The sequence below is a fragment of the Dipodomys merriami genome, unplaced genomic scaffold (genome assembly GCF_024711535.1).
Source record: "Dipodomys merriami isolate MVZ:Mamm:240054 unplaced genomic scaffold, mDipMer1.0.p SCAF_21, whole genome shotgun sequence".
Taxonomy (NCBI): Eukaryota; Metazoa; Chordata; class Mammalia; order Rodentia; family Heteromyidae; genus Dipodomys; species Dipodomys merriami.
In genome coordinates, this window is record NW_027203493.1 from 10,137,093 (window position 1) to 10,162,308 (window position 25,216).

At 42.2% G+C, this 25,216-nt stretch overlaps 1 long non-coding RNA gene across 1 annotated transcript in view; it reads right to left on the bottom strand.

The window, feature by feature from the left end:
* The window catches only part of LOC138833965 (uncharacterized), an 82,691-nt gene extending 57,945 nt beyond the window's left edge, over nucleotides 1–24,746 (bottom strand). The window contains exons 1-2 of the long non-coding RNA XR_011373978.1: nucleotides 24,643–24,746; nucleotides 19,257–19,370 (exon numbers count right to left, since the gene is read on the bottom strand). This is a non-coding gene — a long non-coding RNA (uncharacterized lncRNA). The remainder of the gene's footprint in view (nucleotides 1–19,256; nucleotides 19,371–24,642) is intronic.
* Nucleotides 24,747–25,216: the final 470 nt, after the last annotated feature.

Below are 25,216 nucleotides of genomic sequence, written 5' to 3' on the forward strand. Positions count from 1 at the left end.
ACAGAACTGCTAAAGCACGATCAAGATAATAAAAAATCAAATGACATTAATGCAAATATGCACGCACACACACAGAGTGAAAGGCACATAAATTATCAGCCCAGGAAATAAAATTCAAGAAACAGATATTCCAGCACTGGAGATATGGAAGTGAAAAATAGTGAAACTATTTCTAAAAACAAACCAACAACAACAATGAAGATACAAAAGAAAAGTTCTTCACCTATGCCTTTAACTAAAGAATAGCCTAATTGTAGGCATGAGTTAATAAGGTTGATAAAAACAATCAAATGAGATGGAAAAAGAAATAACAGACCCAAGCAACCAAATGGATCCCAAAGTAATAACATAAGAAGTTAACAAATAAAAATACCAAAAGGAGGTCTGTCTGGGTGTCTCCCTGTGTGTGTATGTCTCTTCCTAAAAGAGCACCCATCTCTGCTAAGTATACTTCTGCCCTTTTGTACAATTGTCTGCTTCTTTGTCTATTTGTCTGCTTGTCTGCTTGCTTGATTGTTTACTTAATAAAGCTCTACCAAACTCAAAAAAGATAGAATAAGTAACAGCCATAGACTTAAGAAATGAAGCAATTAAAATAGTCTAAATATATAAAATAAAGCAAACCAAAGAGAAATCAATAGATATAAGGGATAAAATGATCAATGATAATAGTTATGATGGTGATACTAACAATAGATTTCTTTAAAGCAGCAAAGAACAAATAAGTGGGAAAAGTATTAAAAGATATAACACAAGAAAATTTCTCTAAAAGCAATCTTTTAAGTAAGTGATTATTAGGTGACAGTTTTACATACTTCACATATATTAAATCAAATTATGCCAACAATTCTACAATGTATGTATACACACAATTATTATTTACATTATAGACTTTTAAAAAATCTGAGGTTTAAAGAAGTTAAGAAACTTGCTAAATTCCTACCATCAAATACTATTAAGCCAGGTTGAATTGAATCTGTCTAGTGAAAAGGGCATCTTGGGTTCCACAAATAATACAATGTAAATCTTACACTTCAAAATATAATATCAGAGTTGTTTTTTTTGGGGGGTCCGGTCATGGGGCCTGAACTCTGGGCCTGGGCGCTATCCCTCAGCTCTTCAGCTCAAGGCTAGCGCTCTACCACTTGAGCCACAGTGCCACTTCCGGCTTTTTTCTTTTTGCTTATGCGGTGCTGAGGAATTGAACACAGGGCCTCAGGCATGCAAGGCAAGCGCTCTACCACTGAGCCACCTTCCCAGCCCAATATCAGAGATTTTTTAATCCCAATATTCAGTCAGAAAATGTAAACCACCAATAAAAAGAAAGAATCATGCTGACAATCTTCTCCACAGTAATGTTCAATGCCAGAAAAACAAAGGAGCAATGACTACTTTGCTCTTCTGAAATACACCATGACCTAAGAATAGTATTGCTGCTCAAACATAAAGGCAACATTTCTAAATGAATTCAATGAAACAGTACCCAGGAGCTATGTTCAAAGAAGTGTTTACAATGAAATATAGCCAATTAAACAATAAGCCAAATAAAGAACTCAAGAATGGTTAAAAAATACATCCTACATATCAGCACTAAATTATGGTCAAACTTAAGAAATCACGCAGAACTTGATATTGTACCAATAAAAGAATAGCATGCTAAATATCAATAATAAATCACTAAGTGATACAATAATAAATGTCAAAATGAGGGAGACAGAGGTAGGAGGAGAAGGAAGTGTGAAGTTCTCAACCTGAATAGCAGGGAATAAATCAGAACTACCTAACATGGAATCATTTAGGGTCAAAAAGAATGATTACAACCTGTGAAACTGTTCTCTAACCTCTTCGTAACATTGAGAGATAATTTAACAAATGATATCTCTTATGATGAAGAAATGTTTATGGAAGTTTAGTAATTCCTTCCATTCTTTTTCTTCTCCTATTTAGGTTAAAATTAAATGTAATAATTTTGTTTAAAAATAGGATGAATACTACAACACTGGCTTAAGAGTAACAATAGATTGTGTACCTGTGTCTGTGGAGGTGCATGCTTGTATCATCCAATTAGTGTTTTATTTACATGTGCCTAGAAATACATTCTTATCATAGACTATTTTGGGAGAGGTCAAAAAATAAAAATAGGGATCAAACTGTGGACCTTGCTCTACCAGTGGGCTATATCTCTCAGCCTTTTTTGTTTGTTTTTTTTAAGGGACTCGTGATGTAGCCCAGGCTGGCCTTAAATTCATGATTCTCTTTACCACTGTTTCCTGAAGATTATAGGTATGTGATGCCATGCCTGGCAATAAACTATTTTATAAAACACTGAGGAGCTGGGCACCTGTGGCTCACGAGTGCAATAAAAAATAGAAGCCAGCTGGAGTAAGAAAATTTGTGAGACCTTTATTTCCAATTAACCTCCAAAAAGCTGGAAGTGGAGCTGTGACTCAAGTGGTAGAACTCTATCCTTGAGCAAAACAAAACAAACAAACAAAAAAAACCTCAGGAATATCACCCAGGTTCTGAGTTCAAGCCCCAGGACTAGTGTGCATGCATTGTATACATGCACACACATGTGTGCCCGTGTGCACTCACACACACACAACCACATACTCTTTGGCCAGGCATTGGTGGTGACATATGACTGTAATTCTAGCTACTTATAAGGCTGAGATCTAGAGGGTTTCTGTTCAAAGCAGACAGTGAAATTCTGTGTCTGAAATAACCAGCAAAAAAAAAAAAAAAAAACAGAGCTAGAGGCATGGCTCAAGTGGTACTCTTTTAAAGCGAGAAACAACAAAAGAAAGAATATTATAGTGAAAGTTAAGAATTATAGCTGGGGGTATGGATTAAGTAGTAGAATGCTGGCCTAGCAAGTATGAGGTCTGAGTCTAAACCAAAGCAAAACACACACACACACACACACACACACACACGATAATAAATCATAGTTGGGGATGGGGAGCTGGGACTTATAAATTCTCCTTTTTTATATTGTAAAGAAAGATGAGAGGAAAAACAGAGACAGGCATAGAGAGAGAGAATTAAATGTTAAAACATGCAAAAACTTATCCTTATATATCACTCTGAACCAGAATCAATTCCGAATGGATCAAAGACCTCAATATAAGATCAAATATCCTGAAAACATTGTAGGAAGAGATAGGGGAAACACTAGGGCTCCTTGGCACAGATGGAAACATCCTAAGTAAAGATCCAGAATGACAACAGATCAAAGAAAGACTGGATGAATGGGATTTGCATCAAACTGAAGAGTTTCTGCATGGCAAAGGACATAACTAGCAAGATAAATAGCCTACAGAATGGGAGAAGATGTTTACCAGATATGCATCAGACAAGGGCCTTATATCTAAAATATACTCAGAGCTCAAAAAATTAAACCCCTCAAAAACAAATCTTCATAGAAGCAACCGCCCCATTAATAAGTGGGCTAGAGAGAAACTTCTCCAAAGAAGAAATAAGAATTGGCAATAGACACACGAAGAGATGTTTGACATCTTTGGCCATAAAAGAAAAGCAAATCAAAACAACATCGAGATTCCACCTCACCCCAGTTAGAATGACCATTATCAAGAAAACTAATAATAATAGATGCTGGCTGGGATGTGGCCAAAAGGGAATGTTACTACACTGTTGGTGGGAATATAAACTTGTTCAACCACTCTGGAAAGCAGTATGGAAGTTCTTCAAAAGACTAAACATGGAACTTCCCTATGACCCAGCAATCCCATTCCTAGGCATTTATCCAAAAGATCACATACCAGGCCACACTAAGGCCAACAGCACAACCATGTTCATTGCAGAATTGTTTACCATAGCTAAGATATGGAATCGACCCAGATGCTCCTCGGTGGACGAATGGATTGAGAAAATGCTGTACGTAAACACAATGGAATCCTATGCTTCCATCAGAACAAAGGACATTGCCCCATTCATATGGAAATAAACTTGGAAAAAAATTATATTAAGCCAAGTAAGCCAGACCCAAAGAAACACAGGCTGCCTGGTTTACCTCATTTGTAATAATTAGAATGTGCCTATGGATAGTAAAAGACAAATAATTACATTTGGACATGATTAATTAAACAGGATTCTAAACATTCACACAGTGAAACCCAAGGAGGATATTCTTAGGAGAGGATCACAGGGCTCAATAGCTATGTGTATATGACCATATAAAACGATGTTTATCAAACTCCAAGATGGACAAAAGAGGTTTTTTTTTAAAAAAATTGTATTGTTTGCAATTTTTTTTTTGTTTATTCCCTTTTGTCTCCATTTTTTATTTCTGTATCTTTTTTTTTTTCGTCGGTCATGGGGCTTGAACTCGAGGCCTGGGTGCTGTCCCTGAGCTCTTCCGCTTAAGGCTAGCACTCTACCACTTGAGCCACAGCACCACTTGGGTTTTTTCTGTTTATGTGGTGCTGAGGAATCAAACCCAGGGCCTCATGCATATGAGGCAAGCACTCTACCTCTGAACCACCTTCCCAGCCCCTCTGTATCCTTTTATGTAAGTTTATCTTTTGTATAAGTTTATCTGATTTGGGGAGGGAAAGGAGAAGCAGAAGAACAGTGGGACAAAGGGTGAACCAATTCGGCAGTGATACTCACTAGACACTATGTTAGAAATGAACTATACAACTTGGCAGGTGGGGCGAAGAGGGCCAGGAGGGGAAAAACTGGGAGAGAATTTGGGAGGGAATGACACTGTTCAAAAAGAAATGTGCTCATTACCTAACTTATGTAACTGTAACCCCTCTCTATATCACTTTTACAATAAAAAAATTTTTAAGGGATTATCAGAACCCTCCCAAAAGAAAAAAATACTATGAGATAACATTTCCCTATTAGAATGTCTATTATAAAAAAAAAGTATTATATGTTAAGGCTATTATAAGTTAAGCCAATATTCATGTTATTCCAGGTATTTTGATTTCCTGTTAGAAATCAAAATCAAATAGTGCCACAGGGTTAAAAAAAATAAAGAATAAAGTTGTTTTTTCTTAAATCACACCTAGTCTTTTCACCTAGGAGTAACTATTGCTACTATCATATAAACATCATACCAGACACTTTTTACCTAAGTGTGAGAATTAGTAGATAGATAGAGAGTTGAAAGGATAGAAAGAAATAATGTTACAAAAACTGGATGAGATTATGCATGTTTTGTATTTAGTAATAGAAATATTCCATGGTCCAAAGTCACATATGGAATTAGTGGCAGATTGGTTAACAAAACCCAGAGTTTGAAATGTCTAGTTTAGTTTCTATATGCTGAAGTATGCTGCTTCTCTAATGTGCTCTCTCTCTCTCTCTCTCTCTCTCTCTCTCTCTCTCTCTCTCTCTCTCTCTCTCTCTCTCTCTCTCTCTCTCTCATCTGGGTCAATCACAGTCACATGTGCACCTGGCCTACCTGCCTGGCCATCCTACAACCTCACTAAATCTCACTGACCCATAAGAGGGATTTTTCTTGCCTGGCTAGTCATACTGCATTCTGCCATGGAATGCTTGATAGAGTGACATCAGACCATGGCCCTGAAGTGTAAGGATGAAAAAAATTTCCAAAGGATGGTCAGTTAAGGCCAAGAGGATTTCATGAAGAGAAAAGCTCAGGGACAGTGCTGATTCCTAAGGATAGACGTGGAAATCAGGCACTCACTGGACACAAGAAAACAAAGGATGAAAAGAAGTGCTGCAGAACAGTGTAGAAAAGAGGAAGGATCTGATGTCTACTGTGAGGTCCACAAGAAAGATACTTGCTTACTGGCACCTGGCATTCACTGGCAGGTAGATGCATGAGGAATGCAGATCAAATTTAATTCACTAGTAAGGGGAGACAGAAACAAGACCAAAAAGTAACTCTTTTCAGAGTCTACATCTATTCTAGCTGGGACAAGATGGTCAATGGCCACCTGAGAGTCGGGTGGCTGAACACTGTTTTGGTTGGGTTGGTTGTTTTTGTTTTGTGGTACAAGGGGTAGAACCTAGGTCCATGGGCTAGATAAGCATTCAACACTTGAGTCATACCCTCTTATTGTTTCTATTTTCTTTTTGAGTTAGGGTTTCCCTAACTTGGTGTCTGCTGTGGACTCACAATTCCTGAGTAACGAGGATTATAGGCATGAACCACCATGCATAACTCTGGTTTCAATTTCTCATAGAGTGTCTCTGACACTTTCCTGACTTCCCAGGAAAGTGGAAATTCTTTCTTAGTGGCCAGGTTTGAAGGGAGCCATCCTGCTTTTATTATGTTGCTCTTCCAAACCACTCGAATATCACCAGAGATCAATTACTCTGGTGTGAAGTTTATAGTCTGAAGTCCTTGTGTTTCCTTCCATCCATCGTTCCTGGCTCCTAAGATTCCAATCACAACAGATTCCACAATATTTCCAGCACATACCATGCACCATCACAGACATTTCTCATGAGTTCCAACTGCCAGGCAGGCCTGATGTCATCAAATGATCGTTCAATCAAAACCCCACTCTTCTCACAAAGCTCCCCTGCTCCCCACATCCTGGGCTTCCATCAGAATTAAGCATTCCTTTCTTTCAGACACAGTATTTGTTTATTCGTATTGCCTTGAATTGGCTGTCCCTTAAATCTATCTTGTTTAAACCTGTCCTCATAGGTAGTAGGTAAGTAAACATGTATTGAACATCTACTGTATTGTGAATGTCAGATGCTTTTAGAGACACCATCTAAACTTAGACTGTGTTGTTAACATGTACAGAAAGCTCACACATTACATGTATTCATCAATGTTTGCTGTGTGATTCTATGAAGAGAAAGGGGGCTCTGTTTGAATTTTAAGCTATTGCAGATAAGAGGTCACTAATATGGCTCCTTTGGAGGAGTTGCTGGGAGAAATGAGAAAGGATTTGATCCATCAATTCAGTTGGATGGCATATAGACAAGAATAATGAGATAGCTGTTCGTAGGTCCATCTTAAAAATGCCCTAGCCAGAAAATGAGATCACTTCCCGCCCCCCCCTTACTATACCCAGTATCACAACATCCAATATCGGGTCTAGTCAGAGTCACAGATGATTTTAGTCCTACTAGCCACAAATTGACTGAGATGGTGGCCCTCACTCTGCCTCAGTTTTTCCATATATGAAATAGAGAGGCTGGACTAGACCGCCTCAAGGGTTCCTATCATTTCTGTGAAAATTTTATGGTTCTGTGTTGACTGAACCTCTGCAATATGAGAACTGGTCAATCTTCAGGACGATTTGCAAACACTAATATGAAGAACTGAATAAACAGGATGATATGAGCATCAGCTCTCTGTCTCACTTTCTGTCTTGTGTGTATCTCCTCTCTCTGTCTTGTGCATATGTGTGACAGAGTGTGTTTGTGTGTCCTGTGAGTGCTTGCTCTGTGGGTGTGATGGGAGGAGGGGTATGAAGCTGTCAATCAATGATTGTAGATTACAAAGAATTTTTTTCCTGTATTCAAATGGATGCCTATGTAGTGAAAAATATTGCTTGTTTACTCTCCACTAAGAGTTATTATTGTTGTTGTTGTTGTTAATAAACTAATGAAGGTCAGTTTTAAATGCATTACTCTTACAACTGAACATCACTTAAAAATCCACAGGCCTGCTGGATACCAGTAGCTCATCCTGTAATCCTAACTACTCAGGAGGCTGAGATCTGAGGACCAAGGTTCAAAGCCAGCACCCAGCCAAGACAGAAAGTCCAAGAGATTCTTATCTCCAATAAATTACCAAAAGAAAGTGGAAGTGGAAGTGGAGTTGTGGCTCAAGTGGTAGGGTGCTAATATTAAGCAAAAGAAGCCCAGGGATAGTGCCCAGGCCCTAAGTTCAAGCCCCAGAACCGAGGTGGGGGGGGGGGGGGAGATGCACTATTCAATCCCACCGTCAACATCAACAGGTAAATTCTCTAAGGAACTCTCCAGAAGGACATCCTTTTGCATACACGAATGGATAAATCAGCAGTAGAGAAGAAGCATATAACAGCTGATTTTAATTAGATTATCAGTGAAAGTATACTCCTCACCAGCCTATCTGAATTCATCAATTATTTCCAAAACTATTGATCTGACTGGACTAAACTTCCCCTCAGACAATTCAAGGTGAAAAGGCAGAGAGAATGTTTGCCTGTGCACATCAGAAAATCAAATCTAAGCTGGGTGCTGGCGGCTCACATCTATAATCCTAGCTAGCCAGCAGGCTGAGATCTGAAGATCACTGTTAGAAACCAACCCTCTCCCCCCACCCCTGCTTCCAGGCAGAAAAGTCCTTGAGACTCTTATCTCCAATTAACCTCCAGAAAACCAGAAGTTAACCTCCAGAAAACCAGAAGTGGCTCGGTTGCTTCAAGTAGTGGAGTGCTTGCCTTGAGCACAAAAGCTCAGAGACAGCACCCAAGGCCCTGAGTTCAAGCCCCTCAACAAAAACAAAAACAAACAAACAAAAAATCAACTCAACCCTAGGGGCCTCCATAAAAACCTGAGATCCTTCAACTTGGTGTTAGTGGGACCTACCTCATACCTTCACAGATCTTAAGGAGACAGAGCCCTTTGTTAGGCATTTCGGCTGTCATGGAAAAACAAGAATAAACAGGAGTGTCTGCAGCACTAGGGTGAGGATCACTTGCATATTTGTTTACATCAAACCTTGTTACAGCTCTGATACTTCAAATGGGACATACTACAGCAGCAGTAGAATAGCTCTGACTCCATAAAACATATTAGTTTGCTTTAAGTAAAAGAAATATGCTTTGTAGGAAGTTAGAATCTTAAATTTAAAAAATGAAAGGAGGGGAGAAATAGAGACAATAATTGATTCTGGTCAGTTGCTCTGGGAAGATTAGGGGCTGGATTATGCTGAATTCTTAAGTAAAAGAAAATATTTAGAAGGGAAATAAAAAAAAAAGTAACTAGTATACTCCACAGGTAAACTACATATGTAGTGCAAGCAAAGAAAGAATGGGGGTTCCCTTAGACAGGAGCCACCCAGATAAATAGGACTGCCTAGTTAGCTCTCAAACTAATAGCCAGACCACAGGCAGAGTACAGGCTTTGAGATCAACGCTGTTATATCTGTACAATTTAAAAAAGAAAGAAAAAGAGAGAGAAAATCAAATTGGTTAAAAAATTTTAAGAAGAAAAAAAATCCCACAGACTATTTTAAAAATTCAATTTTTGTAGAGAATATTTAGTAACTGGAGTATATTCACTATATTAAATGCTTCTCATAAAATCATATATATGTATATGTTTCTATTTGTTTGCTGACAATTTCCCCCAAAATAATATTTCCTTGTAATTGTTCAATGTATTAATTAAAATACAGTCAACTTCTTGTTTTTTTTTTTCTTTTTTTTTTTTTTCTGAGAGGACAGCCTTCCTTAAAGTTGTAATCTTTTTTAATTGAGGACATTAGAAATGATTACTATTTCTTCAAGGGCTGTGTATTTATATGGTAATTAATATTTTTAAGTTATCCATCTTTATGACTCAGAAAGGCCTTAATCCAATTATCAGGATGAAGGATGGATTGACCTTTCCCATTTCAAATGCATTCCTAGTTTGTAAAAAGTCATATTGTCCAGAGATCACAAATTTGTACATTGCTGACAAATTTGACAACAGTACAGTTTAAAATAAACCTGGTAAATTAATCCAAATATTTCCTAAATATAAAATTTGGCCTTTTGTTCAAGTGCTCCTGCAAGAAGACAGTGGTACAGAATTTCATTTGATTTCTTAGTTACTATATGTTTAAACCTACTTTGGACAGTTGTTTAAATTCAGTTTCTTATAGTTAGATTTTTTTTTCTCTCTGCTTAAAATTTTCTTTTTAAAGTTATTCTGACTTTTTTTCTTTTCTTGCTCTTTGGTAATACTTTTTAAAATTGAAATCATCTTACAAAATCATATTACAATTATATTACCAGCTACCTTCCTTCCAAGGATCTCTAGTAGTTTTCAGAGATAACAAGCAGCTTCCTTCCTCTTTTCACAGGATTTAGAAATTTGACAATTTCATTGTTTTTACATGATACTGATGTTAAACCATTCTAGACAGCTCCTCTCTTAGCTCATAGTTAGAATTTCCTCATATTCAAGGCTGGAGATTAAAATGTTATTTAAAGATATCTGTGTTTAGTATTGTCAGATATAATCATAAAATTTTCTAACAAGCCAGGAGGCCACGTGGGTTCTCAGTTTTGCTTCAGATTTGAGGTAACTTACTTTGAAGAAAAGACTACCTATGTATAATAGGTCATCAGTATTTAGTTTGTTAATAGCAAATTGACATGATTTTGATTTTAAATGAAACAGAAAAATTCATATCTTCTAGCATAGTGGACAGCCTGTACCAGCACAGCACTGTGTTTTCATGTTAGATTACCTTCAGATACAAAGTACCACCTTTGAAGTGAGCTAGAATCTGTGTGTGTGTGTGTGTGTGTGTGTGTGTGTGTGTGTGTGTGTGTGTGTGCAAGTGCACATATGCAAACACAATAGTCATCAGTAAACTAACAATGTTAAGCTCACAGTTGCAGGGTATTTTCATCCTATCTCTGAAGTTGGGATATGCTTCCTATATTCTCCTTACCCCGTCCTGAGTTACTTCCTGGCTGCTGACATATTTTTCCAGGCTATCCTTCATTTCCTGTGGATATTCTGAGAAAACAGTCTCCCTCCTCTCTACCTTGAAAATGTATATTAACATCCCAAAGCATGTGACATTAAAAAAAAAACCCACACCCTAACTCTCCTCAAAGAAAAACAAGAATTAGTAAGCATCAATTTCCCTTCCTATTATAATACCTCCACTAAAAAAAAAAGGAACTCTATGCAATGAATTTTCCCTATCAGGATATATTTTCACAGCCAATAGGAAAATAGAAAAAAATATGTAGATGGAAAAATTATTATTATTCCAGAATCCAGGTTATAATACACACACACACACACACACACACACACACACACACACACACACACACACACACACACACACACACACACACACACACACACACACACGGTCATGGGAAAATGTACCCAGTTCTACTATACATTTCATTGTTTTAATTACGTCACATCTCTCCCTCTCTTTTTCCGAGCAGACAACAAACTTAATGCAACAGGTGGATTAGCACAAAATAGGAAAAAGACTTAAGGATTTGTGAAAATCAAAGGAAAATTAAGTTGAGCAATTCTGAGCAGGTTTGTATATGTTTTAGATAGTTTTATTGAGTTAGAATTTTTCTGAAATTTTTCATAAATGTAATTAATTCTATAATATTACTTCTCAAGCAACTGTCACAATCTACCATTTGAATTTATTATAAGGCCCTCCAGCATAAATAGAAAAAAAAGAAAAAAATTCTTGCTAAAAAGCAAAGCAGTAAAATTTACTAAGTAAATAAGTAGCTACTATTTAGTGTTATATGCAATCCCTTTGAAATTATAAATATTACAAATAAAATAACCTATTTTAATGTGTTATATCAAGGTTTATAAATTATATAATCTACAAACATATTCAGGAAAGAAAAATAAGGATGAAATCAGCCTAGTGCTAAAACAGAAACTCTTTTTAAAATTGGTCATAAAAAAATGCTTTCAGTTTAAAATTCTACCTGGAAAAATATTTTGACCAAAAGGTCTATTCCTAACAAAAATTTAACAAGAAAAGAAATCCTATTTCCAAATTAAGGGATAAATTTAAGTAACATCTCCCCCTAAATAAGAAAATTAATAAACTACCATGTAATTCTGTACAAAATTAGATTCCTATGTGTCATATGAAAAGTTAAGATGCCATGATCATGAATAAAATAACCTCCTGATACAGTTCAGCTTTGGTTCAATGATGATTTTTTTTTAACTAGGATGAATTACTTTTAGTAATTATAGAAGTTGAATATACAGATAACAAACATACAAAAATTGAAACACAAAATTTCATCTTAAATTTCAGGTTAACTGACAGGCAGCTTACTGAGAAACAAAATTTTAAATTATAACATAAAAAGCAAGTATATAGTTCATTTTAAAAAGGTTCTCCTCCTTTTAAAAGACATTTTCCTTTCTCCCAGTATTCCAAAGCACCATTAAAAAATAAATTCAAAAGCTAACAGCTAATCTTAAAAAAGAAAAAGCAATGCACAAGCATTTGTACTTTCAGAATCTCATTGTCTGCTGTTTGGAGTGATAGCTACTGTTTTCAGACTAAGTAATATTTAAATGCAGATATTTTCTGATGTAAAACTACCCAAGACAGGCTTTTCTGAACAAACTTCCTAAGGGATAAGTTTGAGAAGGGAATATCTTCATTTAGAGGGTTTTATATACCTAAAAATTCAGGAAAAGATTACATTAGACATCTATCTGCATAGCAGTTTACAATGTTTCCTTACATGTTTGTTTTATAAGCAATGCTGAACAAAGTTTAATTCAGGAAACTTAATAAAAATTTTCTTTTAGATTTTGATTGCAAATGGAAATTTCTACTCTTCATTACCTGCTTATGTTTACATTTTTAAAAACTAGACACAAAAAAGTTTACTGGCTGAAAACTGTTGTCTTTTTATTTAAACGTTAGTTTCTTTAATGTGATGCTAAGGTTCAGAGATGGTAGAAAGCTACAGAATAAAAATTTGGTGGGCTGTATCTAATTCATCCCTTCCTTTTAAATTAATTAATTTACGTACTAACCCTTAATCAGCTAAGAATGCTAGGATTGTCTAGACAATTTCATCTGAGTTGACAGAATCCCCCACACCTGTATTACAAAGGGTTCTGCTGTTTTTCCTTATCCCTGACCCCAGTGCTCTTGCTAGCCTCCTTCAAAGAGGGAAGAAGACTTCGTAATTAAAAAATAATATATTCTACTTTCAAAATAAATGATGGAATTGTTGTTTTTCTGGGTTTTACTTGTAGGGCACATCTAAAAATCTTATCTTCAAGATTATCATGACTCCCTTTGGAGGGTTAACCCAGCAATTTGCCAGCTGAAGTATGAAAGCCTTGATCTAGAATAAATCACTGCAATTTTGCTGATCAGAATCTACTATGTAGAGGCTGAGAAGCCCTGAGAAAATTCCTGCAGTACTGTCACCATTTGTCCAGCTCCACAGTGGGGCCACTCCCAATTCACAACGTCTAAAAATGAACTCCTAGATCCTCACCTTCATTAGGACTTCTAGTAGCTTTACATCCACCTTTCTGCTAGCTTGTTCCTCCTTCGCTCCCTCTTCCTCCTCCTCCTCTTCTTCCTCCTCCTCCTCCTCCTCTTCTTCTTCCTCCACCTCCAACTCAGATAGCACCTGTCTTATCTAGATGTTTCATCTAGTCCTGAGCCTGGAGGGTCTTGACAATAATAACATATATTACCAATGGATGTTTCATCTTCCTGATGAGACAAGTATTTTGATAGCCATATTTTACCAGTGATGAGAGCCAGAGACATGTCTTGCTCAAGGAATGCAGCTGATGAAAGTAACACCCATCAGAAAACTAAACTCACTGCTCTTCAAAGCCTGTGAGGCTCCATGCTCCCTCAGAGTGTGCCTCCTTCCTCCTTCCTTTCTCAAGGATGCTAAGAGATGGCAAGACCACTCTCTAGGCTTACATGCTCTTGTGTTTCTGTTTATGATGTGTGTGTGTGTGTGTGTGTGTGTGTGTGTGTGTGTGTGTGAGAGAGAGAGAGAGAGAGAGACAGAGACAGAGACAGAGACAGAGACAGAGAGACAGAGAGAGAGAGAGAGGGAGAGAGGTAGCTAAGGAGGACACAATGGGTAGCCTCTGGGATTAAATGCATAAACGTGAAAAATGAAGAAAGGAATGTGGCAAAGTCTCCAATGTTTACGAAAACAAGAAGGAGAAGAAAAAGGAGGAGGAGGAGGAGGAGGAGGAGGAGGAAGAGGAGGAGAAAATATAAATTACAAAACATCTTTTCCTTGTATTTGGAATGGCCTCAGCCATTGTTTGGTTTGGGATACAAATGGTAATGCTACCCCCCCCACACACACACACACTTTTTTTTCTAGTATTAACCAAAAATGTAGAGGCCACATTCAATGTATTCTACAATCACACCTATAATTTTCAGCCAAACCCTTAAAAAGAAGGAAAAGAGTAAGGATTTTTTTCGGGGGTGGTGGTGGTGGTGTAGATGAGTTCCAAGAAGAGATGAAAAGATTTCTATACTGAAAAATGAAGCTGGGAGAAGGAAAATAAGAAAGATAAAATTTAAATGATAAAAAAAGGTAAAATACCATTTGTGGCGGCATTTTATTTCCCCTATATTCTTTTATGGAAATTGCCCAAACTCTGAAATGTAGGACTACATATAATCTGTATGGAAAAAGTGATTAAGAAGAATTTTAGATAAACTTTTTCTTCTGAAAAAGAAAGATAAAAGGATATAAAGAAAGAGGGGAAAATGGAGGAAAAAGTAAGAAGAGAGATTGGTAAAAACAATTGTGATTTTTTAAATGAACATGAAAGCAAAGAATTAAAGGGTGAAATGAAACTAGGGACACAGAAAGTAAAAAAAAAAAAAAAAAAAGACTTTCCTATCAGCCCTTTTGATTTGCTCCCAGCCGGGTAATCCTGAACACTGGCAGGCTGTGGGGCAAATGGACAGATGCTTCTAGAAAAGATTATCTTTTATCTGTCAGTCTGGGAACAGCTCTGGTCCTATGGCTGCTAATTCTATGATCTAAGCCTTGTATGACGTTCCTATATATGATGTTGGCCAGAGATAAACAAAAACAAATGTCCATTGTAACAGTAACAATAATAATGGTTAACATTTATTAAATACTGACTAGATATGAAATACTTTGCATGTATACTCTCATTGAATCCTTACCAGCATGTTTTGGTAGAGGGAATGATTATTTTCCTCATTACACAGTTGAGGAAATGGAGAAAGTGAAAAGGACCTCTTAGTATTTATATGCGTTTTCCTACACTTTTGCCATACCAGCAGCAACCTGCTGCTTTCTTCCTTAAGCAGAAATTCACACTCTGATCCACCCTCCTGCAATCTAACGTGAAGATTTTGCAGTCTCAGGTCCTTATCTGATACTTTCATAGGTGAATCTGGCTATTTAGCACTACCTGGGAAGACCATCTAACGATCCCCTGAAAGTCCAGTTTGCATTGCTATCTGATCAGTGCTAAAGTCAGGCCTGAAATGAAAAGCTCAATCCTTCCTTACTGCAAGGAAGAATTTTGAGACTACTGAATGCAAGGAAACAAAAAAAAAAAGTCTGAAAGACTCAGAATTAGAGTAAAACTCTGTGTGTGTGTGTGTGTGTGTGTGTGTGTGTGTGTGTGTGTGTGTGTGTGTGTGTGTGTGTGTGTGTGTGTGTGTGTGTGTGTGTGTGTGTGTACCAGTCATGGGGCTTGAATACAGGACCTGGGCTCTGTCCCTGAGCTTTTGTGCTCAAGGCTGACACTCTACCACTTGTGCCACAGCTCCACTTCCAGCTATTTTGGTGTTTAAATGAAGAAACGTCTCATGGACATTCTTGCCTAGGCTGACTTTGAACCACGATTGTTAGTACATTGTCCTTTCCAGGTCCATTTCAGACATTTGTTTTCTCCTCCATTAAGACTTCAACAGGACAGCCTGTCATAAAGGCTTTGCTGTGCCAGAAGCTGTCAGTTTATCAACCCAAGAGGGTCAGAAATGGACTGGTCTTTCCTTCTCAAAAAGGAAAGACTGAGATTTCCCTTGGTAGTCAAAACCATTCAAGAAAGTCCATCCAAATTTACTACAAGCCCTGATGTTATAATCTTCCCTATCCTGTCCAAGCACAAACCTTTCTTCCAAATCATAAATCTTGGTCCAAGAACATAAACCTAAAAGACAAATGGTGTCTAAAATGTTTGTGGGATCACGTTGAATTTGATCATCAAACTTCCTATTGGTTTTTGTCCTGCCATTCTATCTGCCTTACATCTCAGCCTGGCTAACTGGTCAGCTTTTGTTCTAATTATTTGCATTATTAAGTACCCAATACTTGTGCTCTAAACAAGGGCATCAAAATCTCTCTCTAAGAGAGAGTGAGCAAGTGAGCAAGCCAGAGAGCGACAGAGAGAGACAGAGAGACAGAGAGAGAGAGAGAGCACACATGCAACAGTAATGCTAGGAAAAGGGGAAAAAAAGAGCAACTGAAACCCAAGATTTCACCATGCTCCTTAACCTTGAGCTTTAATATTGTAAACTGTAGAAACAAGATGAAAAACTTTGAGTTTGGTATCCCTGGAGGAGGGTGGGAAGGTACTTAGAAAAGTCATAGAAATCCCTAAAATTATTATTTATAAAACCATTTTTTAATTTTCTTTTTTTGTTGGCAAGAAAGTCCACAACTTTCATCAGGTTACCAAAGGAAAAATAAAATTTTCTATCTCTCCAACATCTAGAATAAGACCTGATACACACTGTAGAGACCCCAATAAACATTCAACAATTGTTGAAGAAAAATAAATGAATGTATGGAACCTCTCCAAATCATCTAATTTATAGACAGAGCAATTGAGACCTACAAGAGATAAAATTACCTCTTCAAAGGCATAAGCCTAAAATATCAGAACTGGATACATTGATTCTTTCTACTGCTAGTAGATATATCTATAGCTAATCTTTTAATTCTTTCTACTGCTAGATATTCTTATTCTGCTTTCTTTGAAACACATTTGAGTCTTTTATTTTTTTATTAGTCTAACATTTGAATCTTTTACCCCATATCATTTTCTTCTTCCTTTGTGTGTCTTTTTGAGTAGTGAAACAAGCCTTTTTTTTTTTTTTTGGGTCCGGTCATGGGGCCTGAACTCTGGGCCTGGGCACTGTCCCTCAGCTCTTCAGCTCAAGGCTAGCACTCTAACACTTGAGCCACAGCGCCACTTCCAGCTTTTTGCTTATGTGGTGCTGAGGAATCGAACCCAGGGCCTCATGCATGCAAGGCAAGCACTCTACCACTGAGCCACCTTCCCAGCCCAAAGCCTTTTTTTTTTTTTTTTTTTTTAATGCAGTTGGAAATCATTAATGGTTCCCTCTCCTTAAGGGGAGATAGGGAAGAGAATAGAACCAAAGTCCACAGAAAAGACCACCAGACCAATTTGTTTAGGATAGCTCCCACAGTTAAGAATGCTGGTCCTGTGTTCTGAGGATGTGGGTAATTAGCATCTGAACAGCTGTCATTGGTGGAAATAGGTGAAGTTGAAGTTGTGAACTTAGACTGGGGGTTGGCAATAAATCTGAAGTTTAAAACTGACCATGCCAGGCACCTATCCTGCAAGCAGTCTTTCTATAGCATTCTAAAAGAGAAGGCATAATCCTCATCAACTAACCAGGCAAACAAACAAACACATAAAACAACAATAACAACAACAACCAAATCCATGAGGGACAAGGATCCAAGAGATCCCCCTTTCTGCTAAAAGCTCTATGGTCTGCTTGCTTTTAAGGGAGATAATAGGAAAATTCAAACTGGACTTTACTACCCTTTCAACAGTTCAGGATTGAGCCCAGCAGGCAAGAAGGGTGTAGCTAGAAGTGACCTCCAGAGAGAAGAGAGAGGGAGAAGGGCCTAGGCCTCACAGAGTTGCTTCATGCTAGCTGAATTTTTGAAGGAGACCAACACTGGGATACTATGCGAGGTTCTTGTGCTGTCAGAAGGAGATGAGAGCTGTGCCTAAACCACTAGAGAATCCCCTAATATACTGACTCCTGGCAGAAAAGACTTTCTGTACGTAGCGCCCTTCTTTGAACCCAGGTTCCCTAGAGGCAAGAATCTGAATCATGTTTATGCATGATCTCTATTATTTAAGTAATAATAAGACAGCTTTAGTGAATAAGGAAAGAATCCAGAGTAGACAATACACATTGTGTGTTGGAGATTCAGTGTGTGTCCTTGATAAATGTCACCTAACCTCTCAGAACCTGTTCCTTGGTTTACAAAATGAAGAGATTGATATATATTAATATCTGAGTCTTTCAAGTTTTTGCATGCTATCTATCAGATGTAACTTTGAAGTTTACCCATTCATGGATTCTTCAAATATAATTTAGAAGAGATTACCCTTTGGACAAGAAAATTATTCCTCCTCACTATCGTTTTCTTAGATGTCCTCATAGTACAGCTGGGATATCAATTAAGGGGAGGAAGGAGTAGATTGTAACCTCTTGGAACTAACAATCAATTTACTACCCCAAGATAAATGCTGTAAACTTCAGAACTTTGTATCCAAATGGAGTTTAGAAGAAGTTAAGTGCAGCCCAACAATTCATGGCTTCATCCTCATCCTTTAGTTGACCTGGTTTGAGTTGTACCCTTAAAACATAAAACTTAAAAAAATCATTTAATTAAGATATTTAATTAAGATATTTAATTAAGTAAATATTCTGTTCTATAATAAACTGACGATTTCCAGTGAAATGGACTCTGGTTCTGCTTTAAGCCTGGGGTTTTTGTCTAAGGTTTCTGGCAGCTTTATACTTGGCTCACGTGACAGCTGAGGATTAGCCAGGTAGCTTGGTTTCTTCCTTCCTCGTAAATCTAATAGCCCTGGAGTTCAAAACTCTGCCAGACTCTAAAGTGAATTCCCCAATAAGAATAACACTATGACTCTGAAGCTCAGAAAGGTAGCTAAACAAAAGCTCCATAGCAAAGGATTTTGCTGGGTAACAGGAAAAAAATAAATATATTTAGAGTTTAATGCCTTAACCTCTCAAACAAGAGAAAGAGAATGAAAGAAAGAAAGGCATTAGCCTATAACTTTCCCATCCATCCATACCCAACTCAGGTTAAGAAGATGTCAAGACGTCACTCAATGTTTTGGTATCTTCAGATTAACTGACTTCAGCAAAAGATCCCTTAATTTTGCCTCTCCCAAGGTGGCTGAACATGGTGCAGAAAGAGAAGGGAAAGGGAAACAGTGGAGCCCACTGAAAGGCCTTTGTACCTTAGGGTCTGAGTAGCTTCTGAACTTTTGTGCCCACCTGTTTCCTACAGAGAGGACAGGATAGGAAGTAGGCCTGCCTCCTTTGGGCCTGTGTCTTTCCTCATAACTTCTGTGACGAGTGGCTTTCTTTGCCTAGAGCTAAGCTTTTGAAGGCTGTGGCCAAATACTGGATCCCTGGTTTACTGATGTCATCACCAAGTAAGGATTGTGTTTGGGGGCTCCATAAGGCTGCCTAGGCAGCCATAGACTGATAGTCTCTTTATACTCACCTGGGACTCCTGAGCTCATCCCTGCAGGCTCTTCAGCTTCAGTGACCTTGGACACCTCTTCCCTTGGTGGCCACCCTCTAGGCAGACATCCGGGTGTCAGGATGGTTTGATCACCTGAAAGGGTTAAAAGATGGATACGGTTACTTGGCTGTGTGGGAAGGAGAAGGGGAAAGGTTGAGAGCTGGGACTTATTTTTTGCAAGGCATGGGGCATTGATGAAAAGAGAAAGGGCAGAGGAGTGCATCTGGGCCCTGAGCCGTAGCCAGCATGCATGCTAATGCAAGCAAAGTGCTTTTCAGAGATGCTCCTGGAGCCCTCAGGTGTGAGAAGTTCCTGGGACAGAGAGGAAGGTCCTGGTCTGACCCTGCAGCAAGTCTGCCTAGAACATGGGAATCAATCCCTGTCTTTGCCTCCAACCTGGAGTAGGTAAAGAGAGAGACTTTTGAAGGAACCGCTGGTTCTGCAAAGAGGAGAGAAGGGACACTGGGCTCAAAGAAAGGGAGGAAACCTGGCTCCAGCCTCGGGAAGTAGAGGAAGAAGCCGAGAGGGGACAGTCATTGAATGGGGAGAGCTGGCAAAAGAGGGCAAAAAGGATGGCTTAGGCTGACTCAGGTCACCTCCTCTCCCCCACTGGGGGCAGGTGACCCGAGGGGGCTATATGACCCTTCACCTCTTCCCTAGCTCCAGAGACAAGCACTGGCCTTGATTTTTAAATTCTGGCAAAAGTTAAGCTACTTAGTTGCCTGAGAGACCAGGTTCCCCAGGGACGTCCCTAATACTTTCCCATTCCCCCTAAAGAGTAGATTGGGGTTGAAGATGGGACTGTCACTTCTCTTTACAGAGGTCCTGGAGGTCGGCATGGAGTGCCAGTGTCTGGAAGTTGCCATAAGGCCCCTAGCTTTTCTGACAAGGGTGTGCCGTTTGAAGACTTAGAGAGGAGCTCCCTTCCCTTTCCGCTCCTTCCTTCGCAAAGGGAAAGTGAGGCACAGGGGCGGGGCGGGGGGAGATCGGCTCCCACTGGCCTCTGGCTGGTGTCACCATGGAAAGAAACTGCAAGAAACCATCAAACCGCCACCGAATTTCACTTATCTAGAAAGAAAATGAGAAGGGGTCCTTTCCCTCCTTCCTACCACGAGGAGAGCCCTCTTTGCCACAAGCCCCCATACCCGTCCAAAAAGAGTGGGGGGGGGGGCGCGGAAAGTGAGCAGCCTGAACTTCAAGCGACAGCCGCCTGGCCAGCAGCAGCTGCAGCAGCTTCGAGGCAAGGCAGCAACAGTTGTCTGGCTGAGGCGCTGCGAGGCGAGGGCTCGCTGTGGCGCTGCACGATGCAGGCTTCCGCTGGGTGCTCCCGAGCCCTGGAACCCCAGCCCCACATCCAGCCTCGGTGGAAGACATGGAGAGAGTTGGGGGTACAGGAACCCTGAGCATCCTGCTCACCGGTTGCTCAAACCCATCCATGCAAGTTCACTTCTCTTAGGTCATCTTTTCTCCCAAATGTGTGAAGACGCAAGCTTTTGGAGAGGGAAGGGCTTTCTGGCTGGGAAGAGGATAGAGGGACATAAGGAGCAAAAGACAAAAGGGAAGGAGAGGGACACAGGGGTGAAGCTATTTTTAATCGACCGTGATTCTTGTGCCTCTCCTCGGAAGAGCTATCGCTCCACAGACGGCCCCAGGTGAGAGGCGGAAGGAAACCCCCCCAGAACGTTTGCTTCTGCTCCATCTCCTGGGCATCTCTTAGGGACTCTTTTACTCTTCCAGAAAATACATGTGTGGAAGGAAAATCTTCTTTATCTGTGGAGGGGGGCTATGATTTAACCCTGGAGTTTGGAGTCCTCACCTACGGTGCTTTCTTGCAGACTGAGCTAGGACTGACTGCCTGTCTCGAATGCTTAACACTGCAGGGTCCTTTTCCTGAGATGAAGGTAGCTAGAGTCTGAGTGTTCAACTGCAGAGGGAATGGTGGGGGTGAGAAGGGAATATCTAGTTTGTTTAAAGAATGATGGTTGGGATGCGGGAGGGAAATTCAGGCCCTCCCCCGAAAAAAAAAAGGGAGGGAAAGCTGCGTAGCCCTGGAGTCTCGGACTCTCAGATCCCTAGATACATCCTGTATCCACTTTTATTCCAGTGTGCACCAATGTGTGTCTGTGTGTCCTTCTGGCCTGGTCCCTAAGGCCAAGGGCATCATCTAGCAGGGTTTCTAACTGGTGAAGGACACGGGGCACAAAACGTGGTGCAGGCCTGATTTGTGCCACTTGTCAGCGAAGTGGTCACGACTGCAATGGATGGAGGAGGGAGGGGGGAAACCCATGGACACCCCCTAATCCTGCAGCTTGCCTTCCTCCCCAACACCGGGAACCTTAGAGGCCAGGAGGAGGCCGCTGCTGCTGCTGCTGCTGCTTCTTCTCCTAAGCTGCTGAGTCCGGTACTACCGCAGCTCTCAAAAGCTCTTTCCCCGAGGGTTTTCCCCACACCCCCTCCCCAGTTTTCTCGCCTGTTTTTACCCTCTTCTGTGCTACTTAGTTTTGAGGGGGGGGAGGGAAGAGAGGAGATGCTGGGTAACCGAGCCTGCAGAACGCCTGGAATTAGGTTGGAAGCCGGCGCGGGAGGAAGACTCCGGGGAGCGGGCGGTGCCTGGGTGTTTTCCCTCTTTTTTTTCCCCCCCGGAGCTACCGAATTCACCGCGGCTGGCTCGCCTCACCTCCTCCCGAGTCCCGCGCCCCGGCGGCACCGGGGATGCTAAGGACCTACCGCCCCTCCCTCAAGGGCTTCCCCACCCCCATATTGCGGAGTCTTTAGGGTCAAGTCCGACCGACCATCCGTAGCCGGTCCTAAACGGATTCATAGTCTAGATGGAGAAGGCACTCGGGGACCCCGCGTCCAAGCCCCTCTCCTCGTGTTTTCTATGTGTGAAGGGGGTGATCTGAGGGAGGGGGGAGGGCAGCGTGTGGGCAGGGGCTGGGGGGGAGGGGGGCCGACACAACTTCTGTAAACTTTTATTGTATGGTGGCTTCTTCCCACTTCTCTGAGAATGCCCGAGCCCCACCCGCTCCCGTTTATCCCCCACCCCACCCCACCCCGGGATACAAAGTCGATTAAAAAGTTGGGGGCGCGAGGTGGGGGTGGGATGGGGGGGAGGGAGAGAGAACCCGCTGACGACGAGGGCAGGCTGAGGACCAAAGGCTCGGGAGTGCGGAAAAGACATCGTCGGTGTGTGTGTGTGTGTGTTGGGGGGGGGGGATTGGTGGGAAGACTGGTTCTTCGGTGGGAAGTGAGGGGGTTTGGGGTGGGGAGCGGTGGGGAAAGGCTGGGGGAGCCTCGGCTGGAGCGGCTTGGGGAAGGAGCGGGCTTGGGGAGCTCGAGGATCGCTGCTGTCTGTTCGTCTCGACGAGTGCGCCCTCCGCGAATGCTTTTTGGGGTAAGGGCTTCCGGCTATTGAGTTATGTACAGCAAGCCCAGACCGCAAAAAGATTCGCGAAGGGCAGAGTCTTCTGCCGGCTTCTGCGGTCCGCCGCCGCCGCCGTCTTCTGCCCAGGATGTCTCCGAACCCCGAAGCCGAGTAGGCTGGGTCTCCCCGGGGCGCGCACCGGCGCCGCTCAGCCGCCCCACACCCCGCGCGCCGCCCGCCGCTCCCCGCGCCCCTCGACCCAGCCCTCTTATTATTTCTCCCGCGATCTCCCTAAAACCCAGCCCTGGCACAGCCGCGAAAAGAGGTGTGTGGAGGACTAAGCTCGGAACGGGGATCGGGGATCCCGGGAGCCCAGCCTCCACCACCTCCTCCTTCTCCTCCTCCTATCGCCCCAGTACTCGGAGACTCTCTGCCTGCCGGTCCTATCGCCCCTATTTCCCTCATCAGGGTTCTGTAGCCCTGGCTACAAGGTCGCAGGATCTCCGAACAGGTACACTTCAGATGCTCTCCACCACCACCGCCCCCCCAATCTCCTCTTCTCCCTCCAAGTCCCTCAGCAGAAGCTCCAGCCGTGACTACAGGCGCTGCGTAAAGAGAAAAACTCCCCCAGAGCACTAAATAAATACAGACAAGGCCGCCAGCTCATTGGTGTGGACTAAAATCGTCACCCACCAATCAGAAGACAGCTCACATTTCCCTTTTTTTTTTCCAGAAGGGGGAGGGAGAAAAAAATATTTCCATTTCTAATTATTCAACAAAACCTAGACTGGAACACATTAAAATATTTTTGTTGGGGGGGAGCTATCTATGACCCCCCACACACACCCACTACCACACACCCCCAGTCCCAGCCCAGATGAAGAGGGTGGCGCGACATACTGGGAAAAGGGCTCAGGAGAGCGACCTCTCCCCTTGGGACGCAAGCCAGCAGCTCCAGACGGAAAATGGCAGGCAAAGATGAACATAAAATAAACCCAAACTCCACTTTAGTCAGCTTATTTCTAGAAAATGAGAATTTCTTAACTCTCAGTATCCCCCCCCCCTCTTTCCCGGAAAAAAAAAAAGTTCTAAATGCTCAATGAGAAGGGTGAAGCTCTTCCCTTCTTGAAACCTGCCCGACATGGATATGATAAAGGCCTTTATTTTTGGCCTCCAGTGTCCTCTCTTTCCTGCAGACCCTCTGTTTTTTCTACCCATTTTGCAGAATGTTGGGAGAACAACAAGGGGCGAGCCTCTACCATTGACTGCCAGCTTCCACCACCGTGGTCTGCAGGAGGAAGAGAGGGAGGATTCCCCAACCCCATTCTACGCATCCAAACGTCGATGGGTGCACCGACCCCCTTTCCCGTCCTCTTTTGCCTGCCTGTCCCATCTCATTAAAGTCAAAGAAGGATGTGATCAGATGGACGCCTGTGAACACAAACTCCCACCCCCCTCCTTCCCCTGCCCATTGGGGAGGGGGGCGGATACCTAAGCGAGGGTGAGATCCTGCACACATTGCAAGAACTTAGGGGGGAAAGTTGCCTTTTTTTTTTTTTTTTTTTTTTGGCCATACTGGCATCGACGTGCAGGAGGGCGCACGCGCGCGCGCGCACACACACACACACACACACGCCCTTTGCGGGCATGCCCAGAGAACAGGTCTTTAGACCTTGGAGGCGCTGTCTACCAGTCCCTATTGGCCCACCGCCCCTCCGCCCCTCCGCCCCTCCGTCACCCTTCTGCAGCTTGGCGACCCACCCACCCTCCCACTTGCATCCCCCCGCTCCGCTCCGCTCCACTAGGGACAGACGCAAGTACACACACCCTCCAAGCGTCGGCGCGCGCCCGCCACGCCAGAGGGGGCTCTTCTGACAGTCTGAGCCCGCCGCCGCCGCCTCGGCGCGGGGCAACTGTCGGGAGGGGAAAAAAGTTCTGTCCAGCCTCCCAAAGAGCCTACAGACCACCAGCCAGTCAGTCCACACACCTTTTGCTCCTTACCTGGGTCTGGGGGGTGGTGGTGGTGGGGGGTCTCGGGAGCACGCCGGTCCCGTCTGTACTGCAGCCCGCTGGAAGCAGCCCTCTCCAGACGGCCCGTACCCCTCCCGCCCTTCCCCACCCCCCCTCCCACCCCACGGGTGTTTGCCCAGCGGCAAAAGCGGGCTCTGCCAGGTAAGTATATAAGTTACTGTACTGTGTGGGAGGGTCACGATCTTGGTAATTGCGAATTCCCGAGCTTAACCCCTGCGCTACTGCCTTCCTCCAACTTGTTGAGGACTCCTCGGGTAGGGAGAAGGCGCGGGGCGCGCCGGTGAGCGCTGGCCCGGGCGGGTGGGGTGCGGGAGAGGTGCGCGGGGCAGCGGAGGGGTGAACGGTACAGCCAGCAGCGGGAGTTCAAATGTCCCCCTGACAGCGGTTTTCATTGGATAGGTCTTTCCCCCACCCCTGTTCCCCCCACACACACCACCACCTAATTTGGTTCCCCTCCCTTTCCTCCCCGCCCCGTCTCCCATGTAGGGGACGTCTCGAGGCGAAGTCACGATTCCTTCTCAGTTCGGAATGAACTGTGACTAGA